At 42.1% G+C, this 16,566-nt stretch overlaps 1 protein-coding gene and 1 long non-coding RNA gene across 2 annotated transcripts in view; one reads left to right on the top strand and one right to left on the bottom strand.

Moving 5' to 3' along the window:
* The window catches only part of BPGM (bisphosphoglycerate mutase), a 32,573-nt gene extending 27,056 nt beyond the window's left edge, over positions 1–5,517 (bottom strand). Inside the window, exon 1 of the mRNA XM_072777271.1 lies at positions 5,201–5,517. The gene's annotated coding sequence lies outside the window, so the exon portion shown is untranslated. The remainder of the gene's footprint in view (positions 1–5,200) is intronic.
* Positions 5,518–5,642: 125 nt separating this feature from the next.
* Positions 5,643–13,639, top strand: LOC140605161 (uncharacterized). Its single transcript, XR_012007889.1, has 3 exons — positions 5,643–5,779; positions 7,160–7,243; positions 11,300–13,639. It is a non-coding gene; the product is annotated as an uncharacterized lncRNA (long non-coding RNA).
* The last annotated feature ends 2,927 nt before the right edge of the window (positions 13,640–16,566 follow it).

Here is a 16,566-nt window from a genome sequence, read left to right as displayed (position 1 = left end):
ACTGATGGTAGAAAGGGATATGTGTGTGTGTACCACTAAGGCAGAAAGTAATCCACACCATGAGAAAGCACTTCATCCATAAGGGAGATGAAAAAGGAGAGACTATTTCTGAGTAAGGTTTCATGGACATGGCACTATTTAAGCTGATTCGGAAAGGTGTTCAAGACTTAGATTTATAGAAAAAGGAAAAGGAATTTTAGCCTAAGGGAATAGTGAGTAGAGGCAAAAGAACAGGTATATACAGAGAATGGTGACCCATTCAAACTGGCTGGAGTTACAGCATTTCCCGGTTTGCCTAGAGTCCTCTTGCTTTAGGCCTAGTTCCCCAACATAATTATTATAGGGCCCCTTTCACACTTGAGTATCCCATTTGGAAAATTATATGATCCCTATCCTAAGTACAGGGTATATCAAGGGAGTAGGGAGAGGGAGCCTAGAAACATAAGATTGAAGAGTGGCTCCAGAAAGGCCTTGTGCAGAAGAAGATACGTTCTTCTGTAAGTATTGGGACGTCACTAAAGGTTTAATAATGTATATTTTAGGAGGATCATGCAACACCTACAAACACAGAATGAGATGGGGAAAATCACTGATATGAATACCTGAGAGGCTTTTGCAATGGTTCTGGTAATATGTAATGAAGACCTGGAACCAGGATAATGACTGCTGAGAGGAGATGAAGGAGGTGGATATGAAAGACACTACAGCTTAGCAGAGGTGTTGGCAACTTTTTCTGTAAAAGGCCAGATAGTAAAGTTTAGGCTCTGTGGGCTTTATTTTCTCTGTTGCAAATGCTCTATTCTGCCATTGTAGCTGAAAGCATCCACAGACAGCACATAAATGAATAAATGAAACTTTTTTCCAGTAAACTTTATGTATGGACACTGAAATTAGAATTTCATATCATTTTCATGCACGTGAAACAGTGTCATTCTTTGATTTATTCCAACAGGTAAAAAAAAAAAAAAATGGTAAGAACCATTCATAGCTTGTGGGCCATATAAAAACAGGTAGTAGACCAGAAGGCCTTAGTTTGCCAATCCCTGGCCTAGCTAATCACCTCAGATTTTGAACTTTTAAGTATCCTGTCGTGGGATAATCTCAGAATTATTAAATCACCTGATTTTATTCTTGGCCAGAACTGCAAGTACCTTGAGTAATGGAATCCCATTCATAATTGTTTTTATTCCTCACAGAAGACAATACTGCACACATTCAAATCAGAGTTTACTTTTGCTTAATTGCTTTAATAATGGATTCACAGTAAAATTATAGAAAAAAGTATTTATGCTGTTAACCAACTTCAAAAAGATGTCATTTTGACATGCTTTATTTCTCTCAGACATCTTCATAAATTGTCACAGTGCTTCACACTTCAGGTGAATGTACACTTGCTTGGGCATACAAACTGAGCAACTGGCTTAGCAGAAAAGAGATGGGATTCAAAGGAAACACACTATGAAAGTGACATTTTCAAAGATTTTTTGCTATATGTAGTATAGAAATACCATCCAAATTGCCTACAAATAAAAGATATTCTTTCCATAAGTGCCTCAATAAATCTGAAGTTATATGTTTTTAGAATTAGCATCCTTTCGGCAAGGCAGGGCTAGAGAAAGTAGGTAGGAGGGGACTGGTGTAAATACACAGCCCTGCATTTACTGAGGTTGCTTCTACAAATATTTCCAGGATCTCTAGGTAGTTTCAACAAATGCAGCATGATGATCTCGCCACTGCCTCCTACTCCTGCCCCTCATTAAGCCATATAATTTTACATTCCTTCCTCATCCTCCACTATAACTGAGGCTCGTCCTGTCTTCCAAACTAATGCTCCTGAGACATTGCTACCTCCCTTCCTCAGGTGTTTGAAAAGTAATAATATCTAATATGCTAGTATGAAAACTCATGAACATGAACAAGTGAGGAAAATTATAGGATAAAGACCAGTCTAAAAACTTAGCTTCCAAAAACTGAGTAAGAAGTGTGATCAATGATATAATGTTGAAGTAACATAAAATAAGGGATACAGAGCCAGAGCTGCTTTGATCGAAAGCTTACCCTTAAATATTAGATATTCAAATGCTACCCTCAATGACCCAGATGTTTTCCCCAGTCCAAATCCTCATTGCATAGCTTTGAGCAACTCCTAATCTAACTCCATAGGAATCTAATTCTATAAAAGGTAGGCTGGCTGTATTTGAGGAGAGAAAAAAAGGTTACTTGTATTTCTGATAAATTAAAAAAAGGAACAGTTCCTAAGGGAAATGAAATCCAGAGCTCAGTTCCTTAAAGTCTTAACAAAATACTCTTTCCCCAGAATCAAGCTCAATATTAAAAGTTCAAACATGACTGTACCTAAAAGTACCCTGTGTTTCACCATCTATTTAACTTTTCCTAAAGCTTTACAGTAACTTTCCCATTTGCGCTCTAAGAACACCTCTTTACCAGAAGCAAATGCTCTGACTTCCAGGTATTTTCCAGGCACTATAGTCCTGTCATTCTTTAACTTTACATCTACCAGCAGCCCTTACTGATCACTTGTTACCCCGGTAGCAAACCATAGCAGGTAGACCCTATTCACAGGGAGATCTATCTACATGTGTAATGAGATGAGTGTTCGCCTGGGGGACGTTGCTTGTTCCAGCCTGCATGGCATCACTGATGACAACCACTCATGACACCTCCTTCCTAACTTTGGTTACTTATTCCCCCAGGATAATAGCTTTTGTCAACACAAACTATTTCCACCAAACCCCAGGAGTTTGAAGTCAAGAAACTCAGACATTAGTCCCAGCTCTGCAAGTTACTGATAGTGTGATACTGATCAGGTGATTCAAACTTTCTGGACCTTGGGCTTCAAACTATCCATAAAGACCAGGATAATTGCTGTTCTCAAGGAACTATTAGGGAGACTAAATGAGATTATGGTGAAGCTCTCTGCCAAAGAGTGAGAGGTAGCCCTGGGTGAAGGGAGCAGACTAATGAAAATTTGCACAGGCCTCAGGGCCCTGAAAGTGATCCTACCTTGCTGGGGTATATGCAAAGTAAAAGCTGGGGATAAAGCAAAATGAAGATGAGGGTAAAGAGAAAAGGTTAAATTAGGTAGTGGGAGGAGAAATACAATCAAATGCAGTATGTGTTGGGGGTATGGGGAGTTGATGGTAAGATACAGCTCTAGAAGCATACCAAATATTACGCAGTATACTACAATCCAAATGCTTTACTCAAGGGGCTAACATTTACTCTACATTTTATAGAATGTTTGCTTTTTCAGTATTTGTGGCCAAATTTCCTTGAAAACTTTATTATTAAGTAATACTTTGAGTCTTATTTCTCCATGTAAACATTCTCTCACACCAGATTTCATTCCGAGGATATTCAAGAGACCATTGGTTCAAATATTTGTGTGTTCTCTGTTCTCTGAGCACCAGACCCACAAAGATGAAGGCACAGCTGAATGTGGATGTATCAGTCATTACTTAAAGTGAAATATGTCACTTAATCTCAACCAACTGTAGAAGGCAAAAGAGGAAGAGAGACTGGAAGATCTGCTCAAACACTAACCTCTGAATTACCTCTGAGTGATGGAATAAAGCATGACATTTTCTGCCACATTATACCCTGTACAATGGTCATTCTGTACAAAGACCAAATTTTCTACAATGATCCATTGGGTTTGGCTTAAAGAAGAGCACAAAAGAACAAGTACTACCCTTTGTAGATGGGAACTTTTATTTGCTAACAGATTGGCCCAGAATTTACTGCTATGAGATTTTTTGCTTATTGTACTTGGGGTGGAAAATGTCTAATCATCTTTATTTTTAAAACAGATTTTTAACACATGCATGGGCCTCAGAAATAATCTACTGCAACATCCGCTTTTTTTAAAGATGCAAAAAATAAGCCAGAGGGTTGAAATGATTTGTTGAAGATTACACAAATAGGAACAGCCTCAAGACTAAAACCTAGGTGTCCTGACTTCCAACTCAGAGCTCGGGACACTATACCATTTGCTTGAATTACATTTCTCTAAAGTCCACCTCCGTGGGGATTAAGGAAGGCGGTGGTGATGAGCACCAGGTGATATATGCAAGTGTTGAGTCACTATATTGTATACAGGAAAGGGATATAACCCTGCAGGTTAACTTACTAGCATTAAAAATAAAAACTTAAAGCCCACCCAGCATATGAGGTGCATCTATGTGGGAGGTGCTACAGGAAAACAAAGATGGATAAAACGTAGTTGCTGGCCTCGGGGGAGAGAGTTTTAAAACAAAGTACAAGCTGACGTGTGCTCTGCTTTCATGACAGAAAACCCTAGTACTTTAGGGTTAAAGACACCAATTGATTTTTTTCCTCCAAAAAAATCTGTATTCGGTCCATGAACATTCTGGTATCACTGACAAGCTGTAAACCCTCCATGATTTGGCAGGGAGGTGGTGGGGGAAGAGGATCATAGTAAGTTAGCCGACAACCAATTATCCTTTAACTTCACTTTTTCAAAGTAACTGTGAACTTTACTTCCATTATGCCTTTCTGTTGGCCCTCTCTAGTAATGTAGCCCCCTCATCCCTTTGAAACGGAGGAGCAATAGACTTTTTTTTTTTTTTAATTTTAATTTCTAGTGGGTCTAAGAACCTGTGATTTAGGTCGTTTTGAGAACTACATGAAACCAGTGCAGAAAGTCACCTCTTTCTCCTTCCCTGCATTCGAGTTTTGTTTTTGTTTTTTTTTTTTCCTATCTACTTAGACTTTTAGGGGTAGGTCTGCCATCGCCCTAAACACAGTGGGGGTGGCCCTGAAAGCATCGGGAGCTGGTTTCCAGGACCCCCACTACTGAAGGGGCTCTGCTACACTTGTGCCTCAAACGTCCAGGAGAGATGGGCTCATCACTCCCTCCAACTCCTGTGTATTCTTGCCGTCAAGACACCCCGACCGAGGCGAAGTCCTCCCTGCAGCTGACAGATCGGGGGGTCGCGGGAAGGCTCATCGTGAGAGAGGGACCTGAGAGGGGCCTGGAGGGTGGACGTGAGGGTAGGAGCTCGAGGGGCGGGCGGGCGGGCGAGCGAGCACCGGGTTCCCTCCAAAGAGGGAATCGGGGGAGTAAAGAACTGGCCTCCCCGCAATCCAAGTGAAAACACCCCGTCATTTAAAACCGGAAGGGTCTGCAACAGCAAAATCCTAAAACAAGACCACTCACCTGCAAGGAGGCCAGCACCAGCAGCAGCAGCAGCCCCACCAGCACCAGCAACAGCCGCCGCTCCTCGGTGCCGCGGAGCAACCAGCTCCACCTACAACTCATCACTGCCGCGGGCATCAACGCTCTTTTCTAGCTCTGGAGTCAGAAAGGGGTAGGTCCCAGCGCTCTTCCTATTGGAGGGTCGGGCTGTCACTCACGTGAGGCCCCACCCCACTCCCCAGGAACCGGTCGGGGGCTTTTCCGTTTCCCAAATCCCCGGGGTAGCAAGCGAGGCTCTGATTGGCTCTCTGAGAAGACGAGCACACGCCATAACCAGTAAGGAGCTGATTTCGACGCCGGTGGGCGGGCTTAGGCCTGGGGAAGTAGAAAAAATAATAAATAAATAAATAAATAAATAAATAAATAAATAAATAAATAAATAAATAAACAAATAAATAAAGCCGGGAGCGTCACCCGGGCAATGGAGGAACCAGAAGCGCGGGAACGTTGTTGCTGATGAAGGGCTAGGAAAGCGTTTGGGTCGCAGAGGAAATACCTGCCAGCGTAGAGACGTGTCCGCGGAACCCAGGAAGTGGTGAGGTGATGATGCCTTCTTTTACTCTGCGGAAGGTTCAACCTGGGACTGAAGGTGGGAGTCCCCGCAGACGGAAGCTCCTGCTTGCCTCCTGGTTGTCAGGTCTCAAATCGTGATTAAAGCAAAAGTCTTAAAAAAAGGAAAGAAAGAAAGAAAGAAAGAAAGAAAGAAGAAAAGAAAGAAAAGAAAAGAAAAAAGAAGAAAAGAAAAGAAAAAGAAAGAAAGAAAGAGAGAGAAAGAAAGAAAAGAAAGAAAGAAAGAAAGAAAGAAAGAAAGAAAGAAAGAAAGAAAGAAAGAAAGAAAGAAAAGAAGAAAAAGAAAAAGAAAAAGGGATCCCTGGGTGGCGCAGCGGTTTGGCGCCTGCCTTTGGCCCAGGGCGCGATCCTGGAGACCCGGGATCAAATCCCACGTCGGGCTCCCGGTGCATGGAGCCTGCTTCTCCCTCTGCCTGTGTCTCTGCCCCTCTCTCTCTCTCTCTCTCTCTCTCTCTCTCTCTGTGACTATCATAAATTAAAATTAAAAAATTAAAAAAAAAGCTTTTACAGGGCACCCGGCGGGGGGGGGGGGGGGGGGGCAATGTTGGAGCATCTTCCTTTGGCCCAGGGCGTGACCCCAGAGACCTGGGATGGAGGCCCACATCGGGCTCCCTGCACGGAGCCTGCTTCTCCCTCTGCCTGCGTCTCTGCCTCTCTCTCTCTCTCTCTGTGTGTGTGTCTCAAGAATAAATAAAATCTTTAAAAAATACAACAGACACCTTTAAAGTGCCCGCGTTGTGGGCAGTAACCCATCCCCCCACCCTTCTCTTAGTACTTGTAGAAGGACACCCCCCCCCCCCCAACTTAGGCAATCCCCTGACACTTTTGGTTGGGGAAGAAAAGTGATCAGCTGAACGCAGGAAAAGCTTATAGAACCATCCAAGAGGGAGGAGGGAGTGGAATGAGGAGAAGAATCATCGACGTGGAGGCCGCAGTTCCTCAACAAGAGGAACCATGAAAATACCCAAAGCCTGTCACAAGGCCCTTGAAGCACCGAAGTGGGCTTCAGCTGCCCCACGACGCTTGGAAGCAAGGGTCCAAACTTTGGTGGGCAAGAGAGATAAGAAATGGTCTGTTTGTCCGACCACATGGGAAACTGTCCTTCTTGATTTCTAGAAGCCGTCCTACCTAGCGTTTAGTGTCCTCTTTGGGTTTTGTTTGTTTGTTTGTTTGTTTGTTTTCCTGTTCTCTCCTCTAACAAGTTGGGTAGGTTTGTGACCGCCAGGCATAAACACAGATTGAACATGATTTTGAAAAAATATAATCTTTGCAGGTTTTAAACTGTGTGTTGAATTCATTAGCATTGCAGTGTTTGTAGTGAATGTTGCATCCCATTTGTCTGTCTTTCAGTGTGGCAGTGGGTCCCGGGATATCGAAGAACACACCTTCAGCCTCTGGGAGAGCACACATCCAAGGCCTGACGAGCCCCAGCAGGTGATGGGTCCCACCTAGTGAGAGTTGGAACTTTTAACTTGCACAAGATGGACCAGAGTTGAGTCAGAGCAGCTAGAGGAGGCTGCTTCCAGTCTTGACTCCCAGGGATGCAGCTTCCAAATCCTGTACTCTTACTCACTTGTCTTTCCTCTTCTGCATATCAGATGGGGACATTGTGAGGGGCAAGCTTTTCTACTGTGGTGTAACATCAAAGGTCCCTCCTTGAGGATGAAGACAACCATTCATTCACATGTGTCAGAGCCTTAGAGCATTTGACATTTAGGGATACTTAACATAGGACTTAAGGGCACCTGTTCACTGGATTTGGTTTTACTGTTGCAGTTACCCATGGAACGCTAGCTTGTCACATAGAACATTAATATCAAACATCACCTGCCTTTTATTTTATTTTAAGATTTATTTATTTATTCATGAGAGACACAGAGAGAGAGAGGCAGAGACACAGGCAGACGGAGAAGCAGGCTCCCTGCAGGGAACCCTGACGTGCGACTCGATCCCAGGACTCCGGGGTCACACCCTGGGCCGAAGGCAGATGCTCAACTGCTGAGCCACCCCAGCGTCCCTATCACCTGCCTTTTAGAATCTCATTGTACAGGTGAGCAATCTGAAGTTTAAGAGATTTATTCGCAATTACCCTAGTTGGTTAGGAACAGACCTGTGACAAGGATCCAAGGTTGCCAATTCATAATTCTGAGAAAATGTTTCCTCTTCCACTGCCTCCCTCTACACAACACCCCCCCCAAAAAAAGCAATTTTTTAAATCAAGATTACTAATGTTAAAATTAACTTCCATTAAAGCCAGTCAGGAGAAATTTAATTCCGATATAGCAAGCAGTATAGATATGAAAATAACTCAGTGGCTCAGTTCACTGCTTTACTGCCGGCAACTTTTGGCAGAGTCCCACTTTCATCTGAACAAGAAACGAAAACGCAGTAAATTATTATAGCCATGTTGAGCCCCTAGCCATCGAGGTAGGGTTGAACTGGTTCAACAAGCACCAAAAATCATCCACTGACCTAGGCCATTCTGCCTTTTTCTTTCCTGGCAGGGTATTGGTTCCCTCCCCCACCCACCCCCTCCCACCCGCAAACTCCAGAATTCTATGGCCCTGCATCCAATGTACCAAACTGTCTTGTCTTAACAGTGTCAGGTCACATCATAAGCTGGTTGTTTGCTGCCAGTATCTAGTGTCCCACCACACCCTGCCTTCTTCAGAGTCAGATTAAAATCTGCCATGCATCATCCAGGATAGTAGGCTTCTGTTTGGCTCCCACCATTGCCCTACTAAGGACAGGTCTAAGCACTGCTCTCAGGGATCAGTCATGTAGACCCACAGAAGGGACTTTAAAGCCATCTGTCCCTTCATTTCTTTAGAGAAAATGTATCTCGCTGAGTAAAGTGAAGAATAACAGGCAATTTTGAAATAGTTTTGCAACCTGTGAGGTACCTGACGTAGCCATTTTCCAGCCCTGGGACCTTAGGCATGCTGCTTCACTGCAGCCTCTGTCTTTAGCCATGATGGATTAAGCCCCAAGTGACTGACGTGAAAATTCAATGCAATAATACACTGTCTACCTGGCACACAAAAAGAGTTCAATAAATGGTAGTTATTCTTAACAGTCGCAGTCATGATAAATGTAAAGTGTGGGGATCCCTGGGTGGCTCAGGGGTTTAGCGTCTGCCTTCTGCCCAGGGCCTGATCCTGGGGTCCCAGGATCGAGTCCCACGTCGGGCTCCCTGCATGGAGCCTGCTTCTTCCTCTGCCTGTGTCTCTGGCTCTCTCTCTCTCTCTCTCTCTCATGAGTGAATAAATAAAATCTTTAAAAAAATAATAGTAAAATGTTCTAACTACTTAGAAGTACTCTTCTTCTAAGAACTCAAGAGAGTTTGGGCCTTGTGCTTCCCCCTTCCCCCCCTTTCCTGCTCTCAAGCAGAGACCTGGGCTCCTGCAGAGGATACAGGAGGTGACTGTCCGACGGCAAATGTGGAGAAGGTGTGGAGCCACTGGCTGGGCCAGGAGTCACCGGTATTGGGAAGTCTGAACAATGTGAGACTTCCCTATTCTAAGTCTCGACATTGAGCATCTTTGGGCAGAGATGGAGCTAGGTTGATTCCGCCCTCCCCTGCCCCCCCACATTCAATTCCGGGTGGGTGGGGACCCAAAATTCTTTGAAGTGTGGGACAAGGGAGAAAGGGAGGAAACCTGTAGAAAATCCAGAGGCACCTTGCCCCTATACAAATTCTTTACCTCACTGCTGAGGAAAAGGCCACATTTCTTTAAATTCTTGTTTTTCTGTGGTGAAGAATAGAGTAGTCACAATTTCTGCCCAGTGGAGTTGTTGTTTAAATACTGTATCATATTTACGTATTATAACCCTATATTGAAAAATATTACATTTATCATATAAGGTTTAGAAAAGAAAAAATAGGGGGGTGCCTGGGTCACTCAGTCAGTTATGCATCTGCCTTCAGCTCAGGTCAGGATCCCAAGGATCAAGGCCTGTGTTGGACCTCCTGCTCAGCAGGGAGTCTGCTTCTCCCTCTCCCTCTGCCCCTCTCCCCCTGCTTGTACTCTCTCGTTCTCTCTCTCTCAAGTTAATAAATAAAATCTTAAAAGAAAAGAAAAGTGTTAGGGATTTAGATGGGCCTCTTCTTTCCCCAAATGACAGGGCGCTCTAGTAATGTCTGTTGAACCAAAGGGACTGCCTGCTGGCCAAGGTTCCTTTTTGACAAGGCTGATAAAGGTGGCCAGGAATTTTTTTGTGTCAGGTATTGCAGAGCCTGAGGGCTGAAGCCCTGTAAGCCTGAAAGCTCTGGAAGGGTTGCCCTTTTACCCTTGCTGTCCTCAGGGTTTCCTGTTCTTTAATCTGAAGAAAAGGAGTTTAAGTAACAGAAAATTGGGGGAGGAGGTGGAAGTCAGAACCTCCACTAATAGAACCTCACCACACTCCTGTCATTTGTGTGTCCATTCTATAGATGAGGAAAGTAAGGCTCAGAGGGAGAATTTGTCCAAGCTTGTGCAGCTAGTTAGAGAAGTAGAGGTTGATTCCTATGCTTCGTTCTGAAATGTAGACTCTTCCCACCATGCTTCCCACTGTTCCTAAAAGCTGATGGATATAACTTCATTCTTTTTTTTTTTCCTGTGAGGAATTTATTGTCAGTTTTCTAGGATTTCTAGTCCCTCCCCCCCCCCCCAAAAAAAATACAAGCAAAAAATCCCCTTCTGACTGGCCGAGAATTCCTTCTGTCAGTAGATTTTCCTAGTTGTTTCATTCTCTGCCAAAGGAATATATCATCAGGGTTTTTTCTAGATTTTATTTATTTTAGAGAGAGGAAGAAAGCGAGAGTGAGCGCAAGCAGGGGGGGTGGGTTGGGCCGAGGGAGAGGGACATGCTAACTCTGTACTGAGCCTGATATGCATAGGGCTCAATCCCAAGAGCCTGAGATCATGACCTGAGGAGAAACCAAGAGTTGGATGCTTAACCAACTGAACCACCCAAGGGTCCTGTCTTCGGTTTTTGATGAACTGTCAGATGACTTAGGTTTTTTCCTACATATTGCTTATTTTCTTACAGGAGTAACCTTACTATATACATTGGAAGGTCAGAGTCATAGAAGGAAGGTCTTAAAACCCCATGACAATTTAACAACATTACACATAGTTCCCTTAGCTTTTGGGATTTATGAAGTATGACTGTGCCTGTGGGTGTGTATGTATGTCTGTGTGTATATATGTATATTTGTGTATGTATATGTACGACATGAAATGTGACTCAAAGTATGATACATATGACATGAAGTATATATATAGCAATAAGTCTGTTTTTCTGGTTTGACTCATAAACTGTCTCTGGAGGAAATTCTAAAAAAAAGGTTTTCCAGAATTGTTTAGAGCCATGAAGCATTCTTGAAATGGGTGTATAGCATCCTGATATGACACTTTGAAGCCAGTAACACTTATTTGGAAGTGTAATTTCTAGAACATTTTGTTAAACTCTTTTTTTTAATTTTATTTATTTATTCATGAGAAACAGAGAGAGAGAAGCAGAGAGGCAGAGGGAGAAGCAGGCTCCATGCAGGAAGCCCGACGCAGGACTCGATCCGGGACTCCAGGATCACGCCCTGGGTGGAAGGCAGCGCTAAATCCCTGAGCCACCCGGACTGCCCTTAAAGTCTCTTTACACAATCGAATCAAAATCAGTTTCAATCAAGGGTACATGTTCTTTTTTTTTTTTTTAAGATTTATTTATTTATGATAGAGAGAGAGAGAGGCAGAGACAGGCTCCATGCCGGGAGCCCGATGTGGGACTTGATCCTGGGACTCCAGGATCGCGCCCTGGGCCAAAGGCAGGCGCTAAACCGCTGAGCCACCCAGGGATCCCCAAGGATACATGTTCTAAAATACTTTTTTTTTTCCATTTCCCCTTTCCTCCATACACACTATCAACACCCTAACCCAAGCTACCATCACCTCTGGCCTGGAATTTCTCAGTAGACTTCTAACCAAATTTTCCTGAATCCACTGCTCTCTTTTAGGATGCCAAGGTGATATTGATAGAATATCTTTGTAGTCATATGACAACTAACCTCCCAGCCCCTCCAGCTTAAAACACTGCAATGGTAAATAAATCTTTTTTAAAAAGAGGGGGGCGCCTGGGTGGCTCAGTCCGTTAAGCTTCTGGTTCTTCATTTCTGTTCAGGTCATGATATTGGCATCATGGGATTGAGCTCTGTACTCAGTGTGGAGTCTGATTGAATTTCTCTCTCTCCCTCTCCCTTCTAAAATAAATAAGTAAATCTTTAAAATAAATAAAAAACACTGCAGTGGTTTCCCATTGTTCCTAATATTGGCCTTCCTTCTTCCTCTGTATAGCCACCAGGCCTTTGTGCATGCACTTTGCCTCCCTAGAACCCTGTTTTCTCCCAAGTTAAAGCACAGAACAATAATCCAAGTTTCCCAACTCCCAGGCTGACTGTCTATAATGCAGGTATATTACTGGGGACTAATAATTATCCAGCAGGAAGAAAATATGATTTGGAGGTTCAAAATAAGGGTAAGAGTGTGGGCTTTGGAGCCAGTCGGCCTGAGTTCCAATCCTGGTTCTGTTCTGTACTAACCATGTAAACTTGGGCAACTTGTTTAGCATCCTTGCTTTATTTCTTCTGTTGTATCATGAGCAGTAAAGGTACCTACCTTACACAGTTGTATTATCTAAATAAGTTAACACATGGAAAGGAGCTCAATAAATGTTCACTTTAGGAAGTCTCCACTATAGATTAAGGACCCTCTCTCTAAAATAAATATTCTTAGGTAAAGAATAAAATCAACCTTGTTGATATTCTCTTGTTTTCTTGGAGAAAAACAGACACAGCAAACAACTGGCAGGCCCTCCTAGGGCAGGGAAAGGCTGGTCCCAGCAGATAAGCCTTCAGGGACTGCACTACATAGGGGAAGGCATACGATTACTAATTGAAAACAAGTCCCAGGCCCCAGGTGCTAGTGCGTTGAGATAACATGAAGCCTAGGGGTTTTTAAAAATACAGAGTGAGGGGAAATACTAAAGAAATCTAGAATGGTATTTTTTTAAAAATCACAACAGCAAACAAAAGACAATCTATTTACAAAGGAAATGACCATAAGCCTTGTTACGGAAAATATCTTCTCCTTGTGTAATAGTCATGTTTGAGGCCACCTGAAGTCCCAGAATTTCCTAACAGAATGCTTTCTGGTGTCACTTCTCTCGCTACTTCTAAATGCTGTTTGTGTCCAGAGAGAAGATATTTTACCTGTAGGTCTGTGGCTCCAACATGAGTGACACTAAGCTTTTCACATATCCTATCTAAATCTTCACAGAATCTTTACTAATTAAATTTAGATAATAGCTTGACTGGCTCCATTTATCATAGAATTTTCAAACACAGAATAATGAGAATAAGCAATCTGTTACCAGTCTTGTGACCATGGGCCAGAACCAACAATTGATTTATAAGGTGAGTAATGGCAAAGGCATCAATGCTGATGATTCTTGCCTTGCTGAATGACGTGCTGAAACTCAGATTATCGTGATCCAGGATTACTCAGTGACAGTTGAAGCAGAAGACTGCAGTGCCAAGTGACCTACATTTCTTCACCTTTGGAGCTCTAAGCAAGTATGTAAAGGCCAGCCATCTATATCTTGCTAAAACTTCCCTCATGTTGAAAAGTTTGGTTTGTTTTTTGTTTTTTGTTTTTTTAGAGAGAGAAAGTGCCCATGAGAGAGTGGGACAGGGTGGGTGGAGGAAGAGGGCAGAGAGGAAGAGAAAGAGAATCCTAAGCAAGCTCCACGCCCAGCATAGAGCTCTATTGGACTGTCCCACAACCCTGAGATCATGACCTGAGCCAAAATCAGGAGTCAGATGTTCAACCAGCTGAGCCACCCAGGCGCCCCTCTGAAAAGTATTTTTAAGGCAAATAGGAAAGAACCTGTGTTCTCAGCTCGAAGCCCAATTATATTAGACAAAATATTAATAAAGACCAACTTTTAACAGAAAATTATGGAAAACATTATATTTTTTATCTCCAAAAAGGTTAAATTTAATATATATAATATATCATATTAGGCATATAATATATAAATATATAATATATATTCCTCTTTGTTTAAACTCATATATTGCCTTATGCTTTGTACCATCTCTACCCTCTCTAAAAATGGAGGAGAAAGAAAAGCAAAAATGAAAAAATAGTAAAATCTTCAGAAATGCATGGCATCTGGTCTCAGCCAGCCGATCAAACCCAAAACTAACCAATTATTCATTAAATGTCTCCTAACATTGAAGAAATTGTGGTAGGAATTTTGAATAAATTGAGTTAACAATAGTTTTAGTGCTTACCATGAACTGTGCTAGGAGCAAGAAATATAAGTGAAACATTTCCCTTGTCCTTAAGGTCTGTGCATGGCACAATAGGAAAGAGACCCAACTCATGAATTGCTGAGTACAGCCCAACAAAATGAATGCCAGTGCAATTATTGAGGTGTTTTGGTGGAAGGCTAGGAGATACTTAAATGTGTGCACAGGAAGTTCCAGGGGTGCAAAGAAATTGGCAGTTGTCCTGAGTCCCCTGCAGTCTATAATTGCTCCTCAGTCATTCCTTATCTTTCACAACCTTGGTATTTTTTAAGAATACAGATAATTTTGTCAGATGTCTCTGAGTTTGAGTTTGCACAATGTTTTCTCACAATTGACCTAAGGAGATAGATGCATGTTAGGTGAGAATACCCCAAATACCGTGTTCTTACTGTGTCCTATCACAGGGTTCATGATGTTCACATATCTTATTATTGGTGGAATTAAGCTTAATCACTTGGTGTAAGGTGGTTTCTGCCAAGTTTATCCACTTAAAATTACTGAATTTCCCTTTGTAATTAATAAATATCTTGGGGAAGATATTTTGAAATGATGCAAACTTTATTTCTCCACAAACTTTGACCTACTAATTTTGTCATCTATTGAGGGAGCTTGTCTGTAAGCATTATTATTGTGACATTACTATATTGTGGTAATTTTATATTTTTCTCCTTCTTTTTGCATTTATTCACTCAAATTCAAATTCAAATAAGGAAGAACTGTCTAGTTTCCCCCCCCCCACTTACTTATTTAATTATTTTTATCAGTATGGACTCATGGATATTTATTATATTTATGGAATAGTATCTAACACTATGACTGTTTATTTTGCTGCTCAAATTGCTCCAGCTCTGGCCCTTAAGAGCTAATTCAGTTTATCCCCTGCTTGTGTTTTGTTTTGGAGCATGTTCTTACTTTTTGATGCCACAAGATTCTCCAGGTTAATCTCACATATTACCTGCCCTGGCCCTGGACTCAACTATTTCTCTGAGGAACTCTGGTTCCTTATGATCCTTGGAAACCAGGATCAGAGAACAAGATATGAAATTGGCTAAAATTTCTGACAATTTCAAGTTGATGAAAATTCAGAGTAACTGGAATTCACATGCTTATGGGAATTGGTACAATCAGCTTGGCAAACAATCTGGCATTAGCTAGTAAAGTTGTAGGTGTTGCATTCCATGAACTGGTAACTCCACTGGAAAAACTCTTGCCCATGTGCAACAGGAGTCTGCACAGCTTTGTTCAGAATGGCACAAAACTGAAATAACCCAAATGCCCATCAGTGGGAAAAAAGGTAAATAAAGTGTGGTATATTCACAAAATGAAATACTCTAAAGCAATGGAAATGAACTTACAGCTACATACATGAACATGAATGAATCTCAGACACATTGTATTGCATAAAAATGAATACATGCAGCATGATTCCATTTTGTAGGGATGCACAAGTGATAAGATGATAAAACTAGGAAGAAAGGGGAATGATAACTATGAAATCCAGGATAGTAGTTACAGGTAGGGGATGGGATGCAGTGAGCTTGGTAATACCATCTTTCTTAGGCTGCCAGATGGGTTAGTGGACTCTCATTTTACTTAGGCAGGCATATCTATGTATGAAATATTGCATAATGGAGGGAGGTGGATCTGGAGGTAGAAAAAAAAAAGAAGAGATAGAAGAAGAAAGACAGTGAAGGGTGGAGGGAAGGAAAGAAAAACAAGCATTCCTGTACATAGTGTCTTCAGATATAGTCGGTGGTAATTCAGATTCTGACATCAAATATCTGCTTGGCTTTGGATGAATCACTACACTTCCAAGCCTCAGTTTTCACACCAGTAAAATGGGAAAAATGTACTTTGCCCTGTGTACTTATCAATGTTATTGTGAGGACAGAATGAAATGTTTGTACCTGTAAAACAGTACTTCAAAGAAGTAGCACTGTGTTCTAAAATATTAAAAAAAATAATAATAATACCTCAAATTATCTTGCTTCCTAATGCCAGGAACCCAGTGTATTTCAATATTTATGTATTAGTTCATATTCAAGGGCTGTTTAGTTTACATCCTGCTGACTTCTTGCTCAACTAACATAAGGAGGAAAGCAGATATTACACTTAATGCCTTTCGAGAAGGCTGGTTTGCTCTGACAAAATTCATAGAAGAGCAGTATAACCAGAACAATTCTGAGGTATCAGGCTGCAGGACTTGAGAGAGGTCGTCACTTGGGAAAGGCAATGTTGATGGGCTGTGCGGTGCTCAGAGGAGATAGCATGTGTGAGGGGGCTGGCAACAGGGCCTTTCTGAAAGAACACAGTGGTCATCAATTTCAGGTAAGGGCTCATATATGCCAGGCTCTGCGCTGCTTCATCTTTCTGACCATTTCATCCTCATAACAACTCTATGAGATATGTC

This window comes from Canis lupus, chromosome 15 (assembly GCF_048164855.1).
Source record: "Canis lupus baileyi chromosome 15, mCanLup2.hap1, whole genome shotgun sequence".
In the NCBI taxonomy this organism is placed as follows: domain Eukaryota; kingdom Metazoa; phylum Chordata; class Mammalia; order Carnivora; family Canidae; genus Canis; species Canis lupus.
Note: the sequence above shows the minus strand (reverse complement) of the source record. Positions and strands in the feature narration are given on the sequence as shown.